The sequence below is a fragment of the Gadus chalcogrammus genome, chromosome 8, assembly GCF_026213295.1.
Source record: "Gadus chalcogrammus isolate NIFS_2021 chromosome 8, NIFS_Gcha_1.0, whole genome shotgun sequence".
NCBI classification, from domain to species: Eukaryota; Metazoa; Chordata; class Actinopteri; order Gadiformes; family Gadidae; genus Gadus; species Gadus chalcogrammus.
Window position 1 is genome coordinate 28,787,410 of NC_079419.1, and position 18,752 is coordinate 28,806,161.

At 41.6% G+C, this 18,752-nt stretch overlaps 1 long non-coding RNA gene across 1 annotated transcript; it reads left to right on the forward strand.

The window, feature by feature from the left end:
* The first annotated feature begins 10,220 nt into the window (after positions 1-10,220).
* On the forward strand, positions 10,221-12,425 carry LOC130387485 (uncharacterized). The gene is made up of 4 exons (XR_008896297.1): positions 10,221-10,358; positions 10,681-10,750; positions 10,892-10,932; positions 11,215-12,425. It is a non-coding gene; the product is annotated as an uncharacterized LOC130387485 (long non-coding RNA).
* Positions 12,426-18,752: the final 6,327 nt, after the last annotated feature.

Sequence of the window (18,752 nt, forward strand, 5' to 3'; positions counted from 1 at the left end):
CTACCGTGTCGAGTCGTGTCGAGTCGAGTCGAGCTACATGTGCGGTGGAAACTTATCGGTATTAGATACGTTTTTAAGTTTGAGGGAAAGCTTCACGTTCGTGTTAGCATACTGGCTTAACCTTAACGTTTACCCTACATCTGTATTGAAATCAAAGTATTCAAGATGTTTTACCATGATCATTTTAAGATATGAGCCACACAAAGTATCAAATATATTAAAGAATAACAACTCATTACGCTTGGATGAATGAAATAGTATTTTTTTTTATTAAACAATTAGTGTGACACGAACAAGTGAGTGCGATTGTGTGAACAGATTCAACAATGGACACCGCAGGGAACACTATATACTTAGGCAAACCATTAACATATAACGTTGCAAATATACTATACTTTATGCAAGGGGTGGACTGGCCATCTGGCATACCGGGCATCGTCCCGGTGGGCCGTTGACCCAATGTAGGCCGGTCCGGTCCGCTATGTTTTTTTTTTTTCTCTCTCTCTAAATTCCATCCAATTGGGCTGGCTAATGGGCAACAGAGGGCTAGCAGTGTGTGGCCAGCATCGACACAGATTATTGGTCTATGTTTGTCATTGTCAATCAATCATGGGCTGACATGCTCAGAGAGCCCTGGCAGTGCTGTCAATCACAACAGAAACCAGGGTGGGCTGGACCTCATGGCATGGGCCGGAGTCGTGGGAGTCCGCGACTCCCACGAGTAAGTAATTCATGTCTTAGACTTTTTCTTGCAGCTACAGATAAAAAAAATGTAATTCTCTATTTATGGTTTCACAATGACTGAGTCACAGTTGAAACAAATGCGTTTCAGCTCTAATGCTGCTACTGTCTGTAATATGTTTCTATTTAGATTATTTGTCAGGATATTTTGTTATTATTGTCCGAGTCTGGTTTTAACTAATGCTGGGCTTACGCAAAAAGATTTTCCCATTCACAGACTAAAAACTGCAAGAGAGAAATTAGCGTTGGATCAAGTGTGATATTTAACAAGCGTTTTGTAGCTATGTAGATATGGAGGATGGAGATGCAGCGACCACAGGATGTCTGTTAACTTCCTGTTCATGTTGCACACCTTTCTTGTCAGCAGCACAAGAGACAAAAACTTGAAAAACAAAAAAAAGCAATTTGCACTGCTATTTGCAGTGCAAATAGCAGGATGTATGTACTTGATTCAATTGTTTTAATAAAGTACATACAGGGTTCTTCCCGTTCGTCTCGTCCCACCCCGAGTGCTGATAATGTAGTGGGCTGGTCTGGACAGAAAATGCCAGGGCTGAATTTTTGTCCCAGTCCACCCCTGCTTTATGCCATTACAATACTTATAATAGCCCTGAGCAAATTCAAAATTGGTTTAGATCAATGGTCATACCATGGTTGGCTGTGCAGCGTTTGGATGCTCCAATCGGTCCGAGAAGGGTGACTTTTCAATGATATTTGAAGTGCAATGGAAACTGATCTTACAAGCCTACCTACAGGTACACTTTGAACTAATTCACTGCCACAAAAAGAGAAGGGATGTTGAAGCTGAGGCCCGATGCAGTACCAACAGTTTTCATTCATCGCCCTAAGCCGAAGAGGAGGAAACCCCCTTCTGTGAGGGTGCCTCCAGAACCAAGTGCAACGGACCACACATATTTCACCAAATTAAACTTCGGTATGATCCATGCAGCTAACAATATTCCCCATTTCATGTAATTCAAGGATAGACTACACTCCTAATGAGATTGCATAATTCATATTTGTACATTCAGTTTAAGAAACAACCAGAGGTCAGGGAATCGCTGAGGATTTGCACACAGGGCCGTCGATAAGGGGTGAAAGGTGATGACGATTCTAGGGGCCCACAGCCCAGGGGGGGCCCACAAAAAAAAAAATCTTTTTTTTTTTAATTTTTTTATTTTACTACCAGCCCATAGTACTACCATAGCGCCCCCCCCCCCCCCCGTCAACAATTTCTCCCTCGTCAACAATTGTGCTCCTTCCACCCCCCTCCCCCCCCGTCAACAATTGCTCCTTAACACCCCCCCCCCCCGTCAACAATTCAGCGCAGGGGGGCCCATCAGTAAATCTTGTCTAGGGGCCCAGGAATCGTAGCAACGGCCCTGTTTGCACAAAATGTGGATCAGCCTGTCCTCCTAGAAAATACGACCGCATAGGTCGTTTGTACCGCCCCAAATTACGACCCACTGGAGCGTATCAAAATGTAGCGCCTCTAGCGGTCATGCAAATAACGACATTCTGAAGTCTCGGGGCCGCTCGTGGACGCTCGTGGTTGCTCGGGACGCGCCTAGCTATGGTGCGTTCAAGTATTCTCTGCGAACCGACTCGGATCTCGGATCTGATGCCACGCCCACGCTTCAAGCGTTTTATTATTTCTCTCGGTTCGTTGGAGGAAAACATGGACGCCACCCGGAAAGCTGTTGTCGCGGTAGCATTGGCGATCCAATATAAGTAGGCTATAGGCCATAGTCAAGTCAAGTCAAGTTTATTTATATAGCACATTTAAAACAACAGTAGTTGACCAAAGTGCTGTACACAAATACAATATATTTGTGTACATAGGCAGAGATACGGACGCAGTAAGGTATTGCAGTAATACGAGTGATTGAAATTACCATTTAAACCACCAAAGTGGTCCAAGGACAATGAAAACAGTTCATACTTCAAGCCACAATGGGCGCAGCCATCTTGAATTCTGTCTTGGAATTTCGCTCGGTCACCACTGAGTTCAACCGAGATGGCGATATCGCCGTCCGAGGAAAAGGGGCGTGTTTGTGCGTGTCGCTAGGCAACGTCCTAACCCTCTCCCGGTATCACGCCAAGGCGTACAATAGGCTCTGTGCACTAGAACCCGGAAGTCAACTGACGGTGTCGGCATTCTAGTTTCCGGTCTACTTACTGACCCAGTCCATAGCGTGAACATGTCTGGCTTTTCTAGATGTCTCCAAGACCTACCGACAATAAATGTTAACGATGTTCACCGCATTGTTGGTGCTAGTTCCCCTGCATTGTGCCACAGGTCCATGAAGAAATCAGAGAAGCCTCACAGCTTGAGTGTATGTTAAAGCTAGCGATAAACCAACCGTTATAAACAAACCGTTATACGCCTGTTTCTTTTATGACAGTGTCCGTGGGGGGATTTAGCTGAGGTCATATGTTTAATCAATACAAACATGTATAATTAAAAAAACAGCACAAATGTACACACAAGCGCACTTTCCTCGTCAGCCACCACAACACGCAGAAAGCTCCAGCCGAGAGCGCCCACCACGGCCCCAACACAGTGCAAGCACGCGAGCCGCACACAGACACAAACACACCAGCTTCACATTGCCTCAAACTCCACAAATGTCTCTTTTTGTATAGCACTGTAGTGCTCACGGTCAACACACACTGTACTAGTAGCACTGTACTCATGGTCTAAGACCATCGGAACGGGTAGCTCAGGCTCTTCGGGGTCGGAGCAAGGCTCGGGACTCGCCGGTCTCTCTCTTCGCTCCCACACACCAGCCCGTGTTACCGGCTGGAAGCTGAGCACAACTGTACACAGCAGTGTTGGTTTGATCCGCCTTCACTCCGTTGAAGCTTGTGAAGTCTTCTAACATTAAATTTCCGTTGTTTGGTTGGGTTTTCCATCTTTTTACCATTTATAGTTGCCGTGGTAACTGATACGGGAAGTAGACCGGAAACTAGTATGCCGACACCTGGCGACACCGGAAGTTCGCTTCTAGAGTTGTGCACAGAGCCTATAGATACGTCTGTCCACATCGCAAGGCGTGTTCAGGGTCACGCTTTGCCTGACCAATGGGAATGGGGAATGCAATATTTTAGGACAGATACACCATTAAACGTGTTTCTAATGACATTTCTAGCGAGAAATGTACATTTTCCTTGCATAATCTTCAGTCAGTAAATGTGTATGATCTTTATTAATCTTTATTATCTGAATGGGAAATGCAATATTTTAGGATCGATTCACCGTTAAACGTGTTTCTAATAACATTTCTAGCGAGAAATATACTTTTTACTTGCATAATCTTCAGTCAGTGATTGTGTCTGATCTTTAGTTGTATAGTTATTAGGAAGATTTAATCGGCTCGCTCGCATGTTTGAACGACGTCAGGTTGCTAGGGACGCTGCTTTCGCTAAACTAGCAGCTCACGTGTTTCCTGCGTTTGTGTTATTAAACCGTTACCTTATGTAACTTTTAATGATATTGTAATAACCACAGGCGAGGTATTGAGCGCAGTAAGCTTGATAGCAGGTTTATTGGATTCCACAATCGGACAGGCAGGCACAGCTCCACCGGAAAACTACAACAACCAAAACTCCCGCCCGGAAGGAAACCCCTGGAACCCCCTCTCAGAAGGCCCGCCCCTTCCTCCCAAACCCTGTGACGCTACCATCTTGTTAGAAACACGTTTATCCGAGAGCCAACCCAGTCGCCAAAAGCATACGTTGACAGTGTACGTTTTCGTGAACACTGGATTACGTCGCATTTCAACATAAAATAGCGTGCTAAGCACACATACACACACACGCACACACGCACGCACGCTAACACACACACACGCACACACACACGCACACACACACACACACACACACACACACACACACACACACACACACACACACACACACACACACACACACACACACACACACACACACACACACACACACACACACACACACACACAATGCATTTCGCTGCTAAAACAACAACTTGGGCTGCTTCTAGGACATTTTGGGTGGATTTTGAACGGTATGTGGGCAGGACGTTTTTTGCAGGCAGGACCTGGCAACCCTGCGCTGTTGCCCGAGGTGCAGAAATGCTCCGGAACAGATCTGGATCCACCATGGCCAAAATAATTGTCATGAATAGCATGAATAGATTCATGCATTATCATTCAACTTGAACATGTCTTTTACAGTATAGAGTGGTGGAGGGATGACGTATGTTGGCCAACCCGGAAGTGAGCGTCGACCTGGGTTTCCCTTGACAAAAAGCCAACGGGTGTTTCCATTGGATTTTGGATTATTGCAGAAAAATTAGCATCTTTGAAGCACCTCCACAAAAACTGAAAATAAATAAAAATAACTGTGCTCCAAAGAACGAAATGTAAACCAATGCATTCTGAATGGGAGTGTTTCTCAGATTTTTCCATGCTACACAGAGCGAAATGTAAACCCATGCAAATTAAGACTTCATGGTCATAATAATTTAAATATCATTATTCTCCTCAGTGTGTAGGGTGGTATTCTATTTTTTTCAACGGGGTTGCATCCAGTCACTTGACCATCATGTTTGCTATGGTGGTTGCTATCGACCAGCCCCTCTAATCCTTACATGGCTCTAAAAACCACGCAGCAAATGAGCTGCCGTCCATTGTGTTGTTTTTGTCGTAAACTAGGGTCTGATGGTTAAAAAATAGACAGATATTCCAAGGTATCCTTAAAAGGCAGCTTGGATGTTTTTATTTTCTGCAGTTTAGACTTCTTCTATATCCTATTTTTGAAAGCAAAACACCAAGCTCAATGATTTAACGAGGCAGGGTTATTTGAAACAATTTATTGAATATATATTTGGAGAGGTCATTCCTTCTCCTGAATTTGCTTCCTATTTATGTCTAGTGTACAACCCTACTGTCCACAAGCATCACCCCCCCCTCCCCATATGGATTTGGAGAATTGTTGCCACGTCCCAGTGGTGGAGGTTTCATATATATGAAAGAGGGCATTCAATTATACTACAATGATCAATTAGGAGGCCGAAGCCCTAAAGGAAGTGATGCAATAGGTGACTGCAGGTCGACAACATTTAAGTAAGCTGTACTTTGAGGTCTCTTATATATCAAAGGGGGTCTCAAAGGACGCATACGCTTCAACCTGTGGCTCCAGCCCTACAGGAAATGACTCAGCAAGTGCTCCATCTCGTTGCACCTGCACCCAGTGGCTCGCTTGCAAGATTTTGGCCTGAAGTTCTTCCCAGACCTACACCCTAGCCATCCAACACGCATATGTGAGAATCAGGCTTCTCTTCAATAATGACAAAAAGTTACGAGAGAAATACACATTAACATTTTGTTATCTCATAAGCGGCGTGGTGCCGGCTCCTTTTGACCTTTTGACCCCAAACTTCAAAAACGTGGCCACAGGCCAGCTGTGTCTACACACCTTAAGCCACAAATGTACACCTCCATCCCACAAAAAATGGGGACTAGAAACTAACCTCTGTCTTATGTACATTTACTGTACTGTTGGAGTTCACACCCCTTTTCCGGCCTTTTCGAGATAGCTAGGCATTATCTAGACATAAATAGGAAGCAAACTCAGGAGAAGGAATGACCTCTCACAAATATATATTTAATAAATTGTTTCAAATAACCCTGCCTCGTTAAATCATTGAGCTTGGTGTTTTGCTTTCAAAAATAGGTTAAAGAAGAAGTCTAAACTGCAGAAAATAAAAACATCCAAGCTGCCTTTAAAGGATACCTTGGAATATCTGTCTATTTTTTAACCATCGGACCCTAGTTTACGACAAAAACAACACAATGGACGGCAGCTCCTTTGCCGCGTTGTTTTTAGAGCCAAGTAAGGATTAGAGGGGCTGGTCGATAGCAACCACCATAGCAACCATGACGGTCAAGTGACTTGATGCAACCCCGTTGAAAAAAATAGAATACCACCCTACACACTGAGGAGAATAATGATATTTAAATTATTATGACCATGAAGTCTTTATTTGCATGGGTTTACATGTCGTTCTGTGTAGCATGGAAAAATCGGAGAAACACTCCCATTCAGAATGCATTGGTTTACATTTCGTTCTTTCGAGCACAGTTATTTTTATTTATTTATTTATTTTCAGTTTTTGTGGAGGTGCTTCAAAGATGCTAATTTTTCTGCAATAATCCAAAATCCAATGGAAAAACCCGTTGGCTTTTTGTCAAGGGAAACCCAGGTATGAAATGCATTGTGTGTGTGTGTGTGCGTGCGTGCGTGCGTGCGTGCGTGCGTGCGTGCGTGCGTGCGTGCGTGCGTGCTGCGTGCGTGTGTGTGTGTGCTAAGCACGCTATTTGATGTTGAAATGCGACGTAATCCAGTGTTCACGAAAACGTACACTGTCAACGTATGCTTTTGGCGACTGGGTTGGCTCTCAGATAAACGTGTTTCTAACAAGATGGTAGCGTCACAGGGTTTGGGAGGAAGGGGCGGGCCTTCTGAGAGGGGGTTCCGGGGGTTTCCTTCCGGGCGGGAGTTTTGGTTGTTGTAGTTTTCCGGTGGAGCTGTGCCTGCCCGTCCGATTGTGGAATCCAATAAACCTGCTATCAAGCTTACTTCGCTCAATACCTCGCCTGTTGTTATTACAATAGCATTAAAAGTTACATAAAGTAACGGTTTAATAACACAAACGCAGGAAACACGTGAGCTGCTAGTTTAGCGAAAGCAGTGTCCCTAGCAACCTGACGTCGTTGAAACATGAGAGCGAGCCGATTAAATCTTCCTAATAACTATAAAACTAAAGATCAGACACAATCACTGACTGAAGATTATGCAAGTAAAAAGTATATTTCTCGCTAGAAATGCTATTAGAAACACATTTAACGGTGAATCGATCCTAAAATATTGCATTTCCCATTCAGATAATAAAGATTAATAAAGACCATACACATTCACTGACTGAAGATTATGCAAGGAAAATGTAAATTTCTCGCTAGAAATGTCATTAGAAACACGTTTAATGGTGTATCTGTCCTAAAATATTGCATTTCCCATTCAGATAATAACGATTAATATGGCTACGTAACAATTTCACCTAATGCTAGGAGAACGTAGCCCCTGTTGGTGCTATTCCCCCATTCATTTCGAATGGAGAAGGACGCGTGTTCAGGGTGATGCTTTGGTCAGGCAAAGCGTGAACCTGAACATGCCTTGCGATGTGGACAGACGTATCTATTTTACGCCTTGGCGTGATACCGGGTATGTAATGTAAGTATAATAAAGTGTATGGGCGTTGTCCTTATACCGGGTTGTATCCTTATACCGTATTTTCCGGACTATACGTCGCTCCCGAGTATTAGTCGCATCAGTCAAAAAATGCTCCATGACGAGGAAAAAAACATATATACGTCGCATCGGTGTATAAGTCGCATTTATTTTTAAACATTTAAACAAGAACGTTTAGTCTGGAGAGACTGAATAAAATTGCAATAGCAATATAGGTGTGTCGGTCCCACTCGTAGTTCTGAGAGTATACCGAATTCAGTGACACCGGGATTCCACCGGACGCGTATGCGCCGCGGTCCTAAACCTGAGCGCACGATCGGGAGATGGAAGTTGCGCTTTAGATGCCTTCACAAGTCCAGCGGAGGGCTCCAGTTTTCGCCGGCCAAGTCATGCGCTGTGATATGTGTGACAGCTATGTTGCACAACATTGCAGCTAAGGCTGGGGTAGCTTTGGTTGAACCGGAGGACATTGAGGACGATGACGATGAGAATATAATTTATTCGGTGGTGCAGTAGGCTTGCAGCGTTCAGTTGTAGGCCTAATGAATGACGGTGCCATCTTGCGGCCGAAGATTATGTACGCACAATTTTGGCATATAAGTCGCTTCGAAATATAAGTCGCAGGGCAAGCCAAACTACAAAAAAAACGCGACTTATAGTCCGGAAAATACGGTATCCTTTTAGCCTACTCATCAAATGAATAGATTTAGCAAAAAATTTGAGTTATTTTTTCCAACCGTTGATTTGAGTTTTGATCTTAAATCATTTACACCTGAATAAAATGGCTAAAACCCTAAATGCACAGAGCAAAAACATATATGTGGCATACATACCTCCCGCGACCTGTAGAGGCGCTCGTTTTTGATACTCTCCAGTGGGTCGTAATCCGTGGCAGTACGAACGACCTATACGGTCGTAAAATTTTGCGGACTTGTTGATGTGGATAATCGACACATTTCTACCCAATTAACAATTGCGGTTGATCCATTTATACATTTTATTGGTTTCTGATTGTGGCAGATGATTTAATTCACATTACAGAAATGTTTCGCTTTAATTAATTTTCTTACATTGGAGATGACAGTAGTTGCAAATGCAAAGGCAAAATACATATAACAGCAACATTACCTTGTAATTATTACAGAGATTGAGGGAGAAATTGAGGTGGATTTCAAGAGCGATGAAAAGGACATGACAGGAGACAGCGAGAGCAATCAAGTGGGCCACTTTGCCAGGGGCAGGTGATTCAGGGGCAGGTGATCCAGGGACCAGACTGCCAGGGACTGATGGGGCGACTATGGAGGAAAATAAAAAGGCAACTAGAAAAGGAAAAATTAATGAGAAGGAGAGCAGAGAGGGCTCTTGTAAAACAAAAAAGAATAAATTTGGCACCAAGAAAGAGAAACAATTCAGTCAACAAGAAGTTAAAACGAAAAAGCCATACAGGTTAAATTCACCGCCCATCATAATCAGCATTGTTGAAGCGGCGGCATCTGTAGGGTTTAATGTGCTGAACATCACCCTTTCCAGGATATAATTAAACAAACACTTATTTCTACTAGCTATCGCATCATAAAATCCGTCCTTAAATCAACCTAAATGATCATAGTAATCCAACATAAATAACTAACTAAATAAAAGTTAGATTCACTACTTCGTAATTGTTGTTGTAGATACCTCGAGTCGAGCTCACAAACTAGCAGGCAAACGGTCGTCTACCAAGACAAATATATATATAATTACGCCGTGCATATTCAAATAAATGTCAGTATATGCATCATGAAAGGAACTCAAATACAATAGACAGTTGACAATTCAAAAGAGGTAGCTATTTAATAAATTTACCCCTGGAGATACCTTCACAGATGGCTAAGTTGAGCTAACAAACTAGCAGGCAAACGGTCGTCTACCAAGATAAATATATATATAATTACGCTGTGCATTTACAAATAAATATCAGTATATGCATCATAAAGGGCCTCTGATACAATATAGACAGTTGACAATTCAAAAGAGGTAGCTATTTAATCAATTTACCTCAGAAGTTCCTCGACGGCCAGCAATGGAAATGAATGATCTCCTACGCCGTAAAATGGTTGTTTGGAACTATTCGAGGCTCCATACCCCGGAAGTAGGCGCCACTCTGTTATATCTACCACTCTGGTCCACACCAGAGTGGTAGATATAACAGAGTGGCGACACTTCCATTGGACTCCGTTGTAGCGCCTACTTCCGGGGTATGGAGCCTCGAATAGTTCCAAACAACCATTTTACGGCGTAGGAGATCATCCATTTCCATTGCTGGCCGTCGAGTAACTTCTGAGGTAAATTGATTAAATAGCTTCCTCTTTTGAATTGTCAACTGTCTATTTTGTATCAGAGGCCCTTTATGATGCATATACTGATATTTATTTGTAAATGCACAGCGTAATTATATATATATTTATCTTGGTAGACAACCGTTTGCCTGCTAGTTTTTTAGCTCAACTTCGCCATCTGTGAAGGTATCTCCAGGGGTAAATTGATTAAATAGCTTCCTCTCTTGAATTGTCAACTGTCTATTGTATTAGAGGTCCTTTTATGATGCATATACTGACATTTATTTGTATATGCACAGCGTAATTATATATATTTTTATCTTGGTAGACGACCGATTGCCTGCTGGTTTGTGAGCTCGACTTCGCCATGTGAAGGTATCTACACCAACAATTACGAAGTTCAGTAGTGAATCTAACTTTTATTTAGTTAGTTATTTATGTTGGATTACTAGGATCATTTAGGTTGATTTAAGGACGGGTTTTATGATGCAATAGCTAGTAGAAATAACAGTGTGTTTGTTTAATTATATCCTGGAAAGGGTGATGTTCAGCACATGAAGCCCTACAGTATGGTGGTGAGGTGAGGTCCCCCCTTCACTGTTAAGCGTCTTTGAGTGTCTTGAAAAGCGCTATATAAATTCAATCCATTATTATTATTATAATTACAGATGCCGCCGCTTCAACAATGCTGATTATGGGTTGGATTATGATGGGCGGTGAATTTAACCTGTATGGCTTTTTTGTTTTAACTTCTTGTTGACTGAATTGTTTTTCTTGGTGCCAAATGTATTCTTTTTTGTTTTACAAGAGCCCTCTCTGCTCTCCTTCTCATTAATTTTTCCTTTTCTATTTGCCTTATTAGGTCCTCCACAGTCGCCCCATCAGTCCCTGGCAGTCTGGTCCCTGGAGCAGTCTGGTCCCTGGAGCAGCTGGCCCTGGAGCAGCTGGCCCTGAATCACCTGCCCCTGAATCACCTGGCCCTGGCAAAGTGGCCTCTTGATTGCTCTCTGTGTCTCCTGTCATGTCCTTTTCATCGCTCTTGAAATCCACCTCAATTTCTCCCTCAATCTCTGTAATAATTACAAGGTAATGTTGCTGTTATATGTATTTTGCCTTTGCATTTGCAACTACTGTCATCTCCCATGTAAGCCAATGTAAGAAAATTAATTAAAGCTAATCATTTCTGTCATGTGAATTAAATCATCTGCCACAATCAGAAACCAATACAATGTATAAATGGATCTACCAGCAATTGTTAATTGGGTAGAAATGTGTCGATTATCTACATTGTGTGCAAATCCTCAGAGAATCCCTGACCTCTGGTTGTTTTTTAAACTGAATGTACAAATATTAATTATGCAATCTCATTAGGAGTGTAGTCTATCCTTGAATTACATGAAATGGGGAATATTGTTAGCTGCATGGATCATACTGAAGTTTAATTTGGTGAAATATGTGTGGTCCGTTGCACTTGGTTCTGGAGGAACCCTCACAGAAGGGGGTTTCCTCCTCTTCGGCTTAGGGCGACGAATGAAAACTGTTGGGACTGCATCGGGCCTCAGCTTCAACATCCCTTCTCTTTTTGTGGCAGTGAATTGGTCATCTTCAAAGTGTACCTTATAGGTAGGCTTGTAAGATCAGTTTCCATTGCATTTCAAACATCCCTAAATGCCCTTTGAAATACTATCAAGTGATGTGAACATTACTTACATTACATCGTTTTTGACGGTTGCTGACCCCTGTCACTTGTACGTTTTGACGGCTGACCATTGTCATCCATTTCTTCCTGCGCTCTTGGTCCTTGGGGAAGCCATACATGTGGTAACCCTTCTCGGACCGATTGGAGCATCGAAACGCTGCACAGCCAACCATGGTATGACCATTGATCTAAACCAATTTTGAATTTGCTCAGGGCTATTATAAGTATTGTAATGGCATAAAGTATAGTATATTTGCAACGTTATATGTTAATGGTTTGCCCTAAGTATATTATATAGTGTTCCCTGCTGTGTCCATTGTTGAATCTGTTCACACAATCACACTCACTTGTTCTTGTCACACTAATTGTTTATTAAAAACTATTTCATTCATCCAAGCGTAATGAGTTGTTATTCTTAAATATATTTGATACTTTGTGTGGCTCATATCTTAAAACGATCATAGTGAAACATCTTGATTACTTTGATTCCAATAGAGATGTAGGGTAAAAGTTAAGGTCAAGCCAGTATGCTAACACGAACGTGAAGCTTTCCCTCAAACTTAAAAACCTATCTAAGTAATACTTAGAGATAGCTTTCAGTTGTCCCCCTACCACTCTAAATGTAAAACTGACATTAACAAATATGCAATAATGCCATAACAGTCAGACAAATACTATGTGTTTTTTTCATTCATATTATCCATTCAATATTGAAATCTCTGCTGTCGTCCCATAGAATAACATTGACTGCGCGGCGTGTTTGGAACTATTGAGGCTTACATGAACCACGTGACAACCACGTGACCACCCTGTTGGAGAGATCATAGCGTGTCGCAACTCTCTCTCTCTATAGCCAGAGAATGTCTAATATGAGGAGAATGGGCACTCGCTGGTTAGTTCCGGTTTTCTGGAATGGTTGCAGTAATAATCTCTGTCCACGCGGGGCGCTCGTAGGCGAGTCCAGAATGAATGGGGGCCTATGGGGTTTTATCCTCAGAATCCACTTTTCTCACGATGTAATTTTTTGTCAAGTAATTTGAAAGTTGCGTTCAAAAGGTGGGGCTAAAATAATAATCTCAGCTGAATATTGCATTTTTTAAGGTCACGTATCTGTTCTAAAAAGGTGTTAAAAAAATACGATGACGTCACACATTGTCATACTGTCAGAGGTACTGCTTTACGGCAGTTTCTGAAGCACTTCCCGCAACGATAATACCAGCTGTTGGAGGTAAGGCTTTTTCTTGCTTGCTAGTAACACAGTTTTAGTGAGCTAATGTAAAAAAAAAGAAATGCGCAAATGTTTTACATATGAATGTAATTTACAGAGTGTTTTTTTTTAATCCTCACTAGTGCCGATGATAAAGCTTTTTTTTTAGTAACGATTATGAGCCATTTCTTTCTCCTGAAATAGAAACCTGGATTAGAATCATAATTTTAAGACTGCATCAACTAAGTTTACATCAGTAAACAATTTCCTAGAGAGCAGTGTTCTGTTGTACTCCTCCTCATGCCTCTTCCTTTCTTGATCTCTACAGTTGGACATTGATGCTGTGACAATGGACAAGTCTTCGTCCTCTTTCCTTTTTCCCTGCCTCTGTTCTGTATGTTCAGTGTTGTTAAATCATTTATCTTTTTTTTTATTATTTACTATTAGTTACTGTTCTTATTGTGTTCTTGTTATTGTGATGTTTGAATAAACTTGCCTGTTGCAATGTTGATATAATTACTGTTATACAACTGTTACTGTTTCAATGTGACCCAGACCATATTTCTCATTTAACAAACATGCGTAGCTTATAATGTGTTGCAGGGCAGAGCAATTATATTCAATGGCTTAATACAAACCCATCTGTAAAGATCAGTGAATGCATAGCAATCAATGACCAGTGGTGCAGATGGTTTTCGCTCTGTGCAAGGTCATTAGCCCAAGTAAGTCCTACAAAAAAAAGAACTACAGTAATAGCAGATGTTGAAGTTGTTAAATCGTTAACAAACAATTTGTATGGAACAATCGGTCAAGGTAAGTTAAGTGCTTGAGTCTCGACACTCGACACTCGCGATTTTACCCGGGCTCCAGCGCAACTTTCCCTACCAGGTGCAGCCTCAGGTAGCCTAGGACCATTCATACAGGAGCAAGCAAGAACGTTACCCTTTTCTGTCCTTGGGAAACGAAAAGACGGACAATCCGTTTCCACTGTTAGAGCAGTTTATCATTGCACATTTACGAGGCATTTCTTTTTAAAACTATCTTTATTTTCGAAAAATAGACAATGACAGATGAAATGATATTGAGCGGGACATTGACTATTATTTAAGGTGGTCATACCGTACCTACCATGTATATAACACATTGAACATTGAACACAAGAAATGGAAGAAATTCCATTATGCCCATGTACTTTCAACATACATAACTATATAAAAAATAAAAGGGCCTGCAGGAAAATATAAATACAGTACGCGGAATGTTTCTGATCGTGCTTCAGCTTCAGATGCCGTCAAGAGGGGTCTCTGGTCGTAATCAGTCGCAAGTCCGTCCCTGACCAATCAACATTCATTAGCAGAATGCTAGCGTGTACGGCCAACAACGGCCCAAACTGTAAGAAATCGAAAGGACATAAGTACTCATTCATTCGACTTTTGAACTATAATCTATATTGAACTTGCGGAATCTACAATGAAATTTGCGATATTTCAACGACAAGCAGGTGAAAGAGACATATTTAGCCGTCTAGCCCCATTGACTCCCATTCATTCTGGACTCGCCCGCGATCACACCCAGTGGATGTCTAATGCAACTACAACCAAGATCGGTACAATGGGGCGTATAGGAAGTGCCCAGGCTCTTCGTAGATGGGCTCTGCTGGTCCACACCGTTGCCGTGTTCCCATACCCGTACTGTACGCACTTACTAGCCAAAATTTGAGTACACAGTACGTTCCAATTCAGATCCGGCGAAAAGAAGTATACTTCAAGGACCCGGATGCCGTACTCAAAACGGGCTAATCGTGAAGTGTGGATCGAAGGACACTCCCCGTACTCAACGGCAGCCATCTTAGCTACGTAGCGGAAGAGGCGGAGCCAGGCTGAGCCAAAGTCGGCGCATTTTCCACATAGCCTGCATTAATAGAGTCATTTTGTAGTTTTTATAGCTGCTAGGCGTAAAGAGTTCACCGTTCAAAGCGGGATGTTTATTGCGGGGGAGGAGCCACGGCGGCAGTCGTGATCGTAATTTCCGGTTAGTGCACCACGGAGTACTCGATTTGGAACAGCACTCACATCTAAAAAATTAACGTAGTAGATAGTGCGGATAGTATACTTCCTTTAAGTATACTCATGGAAGTACGGGTATTGGAACACGGCACGCGAATAGTGGCGAAGTCACGCCCCTTCCGGTAGAGCTCATGGGACCTATGAGATCGAAAAATATGAATGGGTGTCAATGGAGAGAAAATAATTATTTTCTGGTCCCAGTCTTTATATGCCCTGGATTACACATATGTTGTAGGTGGATTTAAATGATAATTTTTCATGCAAAGAAAACTAAAAAATTTTGTGAAGAAGTTTGATAATTTTAGGTTTTATGTGAGGCCGCTTTGTGAACTACAGCTCTTCGCTGCTCTCGACGCATATGATATACTTCACCACACACGCACTTTGAACTCATGCAAAGAAAACTATAATTCAGCGGGTAGGAGTTTGATACGGTTAGTTTTTGTGTGGGGCGCTTTGTGGACTACAACTCCCGCTGCTCTCGACGTGTATGATATACGTCACCACCACTCGCAAACAGATCCCGCAGTCGGAACATGGCTGTGTCTTTGGTGCACTTTACCACCTTCTTTCAAGGAAGGTGCTCTCCTTGAAAGATGATCGGGATCGGATGTGAGGCCTTCTATACCTTTTTTTTATTTAACAAAAACGTATTAATTTTTTTATGTTTAAATAAATAAGTGCCATATATTTTTAAAAGCCATTTTTAAAAGCCATTGAATTTGTATAGGGAAATATAAACACCTTTGAAATCCTAACATTGTTCATCATACTGTGAAAACCAGGTCAACTGAATGTATTTGTTTTGAATTAACCTTTTAAATTAAAGTATGGTATTTGAAGTTGTAGAAAGAAAATACGATTTCAATTCATTCTTTTTCAATGTCGACTTCTTGAGATACACTAATTCAAGTTGCAGGTATGAAAAAATACGATATTCAATACTCATATTTAAAAGTTTCAAGCTTTTTAATTAAAAAAAACTGGACCAGCCGGGGATTCCAAGCAGCCGAGGCTGACCATAAAAAAAAGAGAGAAAAAAAGCTGATGGCAGTGATTTGCAAGGGTTAAGAATTTTTACTGCTGCCCACATGACCATTACCTGTCTGTAAATTAATAACTTAAATCAAATGATTCAATGGCCTACCAGTTTCTTTCCTTTAACTCTGGTTGGTTTCTCCAGATTGCCCACCCTACATTTAATTAGTGTATGTAGCAGACCTAGGTATTTTGTCATTTTTTCCATTAATAATCAGGGGTCATCCATTGGCTCCCAGTGCTCCCAGTGCTCCCAACCCATAACCTGCTATAACCTCATCCTATTTTATAACGTTAGGTTATAAAATAATCGTTCAATAATGATGCGCTAAGATTTTTGGATGCATGGATTAAAAACGCAACGCCAAGAATAACTTTTTGATATTATCAAAATAAATTTTATTCTAGAACTGGCGACTTGAGTGAGGAATAGTCAGATCAGCAGACTGCAGATTCTGCAACCATGTATGTCAAGGGAAAATAATACAATATCGGTGAGGGCAAAGAAATAGAAAAAAAATCAGAAAACTTGTATTTACATCGACGTGTTATAAATCCATTGAAATTTGGATTTAATATATTTGAGTACATAACTACAAATGAAATGAGATACAAACTTATTTGTGTAAAGAGTACAAAATTTGGATGGCCCATTTTTATGACATAGCAAAGATAGAATAAGTACTTCAGGTAGGAACAAATAATAGCAAACGCACTTCAATGCAGTGTAAAAGGCTTATCTAAAAATTGTACATTATAAAATACCATTCCACTGCCATATACTTATGAAGTAGTGCCTCTGTGGTACGGTCTAAATCACCAGCGACCATTTCAAAGCAAAAATTCCAAATACCTCAACACAGTAGAAAAAACTTTTGATGCATAATTTTTTTAACTAACCTTCTTTAAAAAGACTGCAAGCAAAACTTCTGAATGTTTGAAAACTCCTCGCATTGACCAATTTATTCTATGATTGATGTTGGATACGAAGCTAGGTCTGCAGCAGCCCAAGACGAGGTTAGTCCAGCATGACCAACCCCAAAATAAAAGGTGGGAAAATCCCAGAGGCCTATTCACCTTCCTTCTGTCTCATCTTGTCCTGCAGCTCAGACAGTATGTGGCCTTCAGAGGTGTCCACTCATGTAGTTCTGCACCATAACTTAACCAAAGGCTCAGGTTTTTTTAAGCAATGACTGTATAATGGTATTTTATAAAGAACCATTCGACATGGTCAAGATCCCACATGACTGATGGATCCAAATAACACAGACATAACTCTTCGAAGAGAGCTTTGCTCTCTTCGAAGAGTTATGCAGGATGCCATGTTGTAGTATATATGTGTGCACACACACATACAAATGTCACATTTAAGGTAATAAAACACAAGTCTGCTCCCACATAAACCAAAAAAAAACAAGCCTGCTTCAAATCACAATCTCTGGAGTTAGAAGTAGCCAATAAATCTGTCCTCAAAATGTCCTAAACGTCGTCTATTAGAGCTTGTTAATGCTGAGCAACAACTTTTCTCCTCATAAAAAGCAAGCAAACTAAGGTTATTTTGGGTGTGTTCACAGAGTTAAACATTTAGACATTCAGTCATTCAGCCAAACAAGACGGACAGGAATTCAATGCAAGGAGTTGAAAGTCATTAAACGCATTGTCAAAGCACTGAAAATGACGATGTCATCCATCCAGATGTAAGATGTGTGAAGTGAAAGGCGACTCCAGCTAGGGCTCTTCCTAACACAAAGAGTGTTATGGCGACCCTCCGCACAATACTGGGAGTCAAACGCTTCTGATTTAATGATAAAACAACGGGGCAAAAAAAGAAGCTAAAAGTGAGAAGATTGCCGACAACAAAGAATAGGTCTGATTATCGTTCTGCACCCCAAGCAACAAGATGCAAGTAGTGGCGAGATAGGGCACTAATGACTACCCAATACTGATTACACATTTTAGCTTAGTGGTTAGCTGTGTTGCCCTCGAGTTCAGAGAAGCAGTATTGAGGTGGACTCCAGCACAGCCCTCTGTGTGCAAGAGCAGGAGATACACCCCTAGCCACCGCCCCTGCTAACAGGGGTGGAAATAAGGCTTCAGACAGATCGCCAGATGAGACATCCCTTTACCCCACCCCCAATCCAGCAGCATGATGTCTGTTTGTGCGTTCTATTCATGTGATTGTGTGCGTCCGTAGGAGATATATATGAACACCATCAGAGATAATCGGTTGGTTTGGGAGATTTTAGCTCTTTAGCTGTTTATTAACCTGTTCGATATTGAAACACCTGAAATGCAGTCTTGTTTGAGCCGGGCAAGAGAAAGAAAAGAAAAAACAAGGGCCCATGGCACATGGTCTCACTGCCTTCTTAAATTGGTTAGAAGAAATCAAA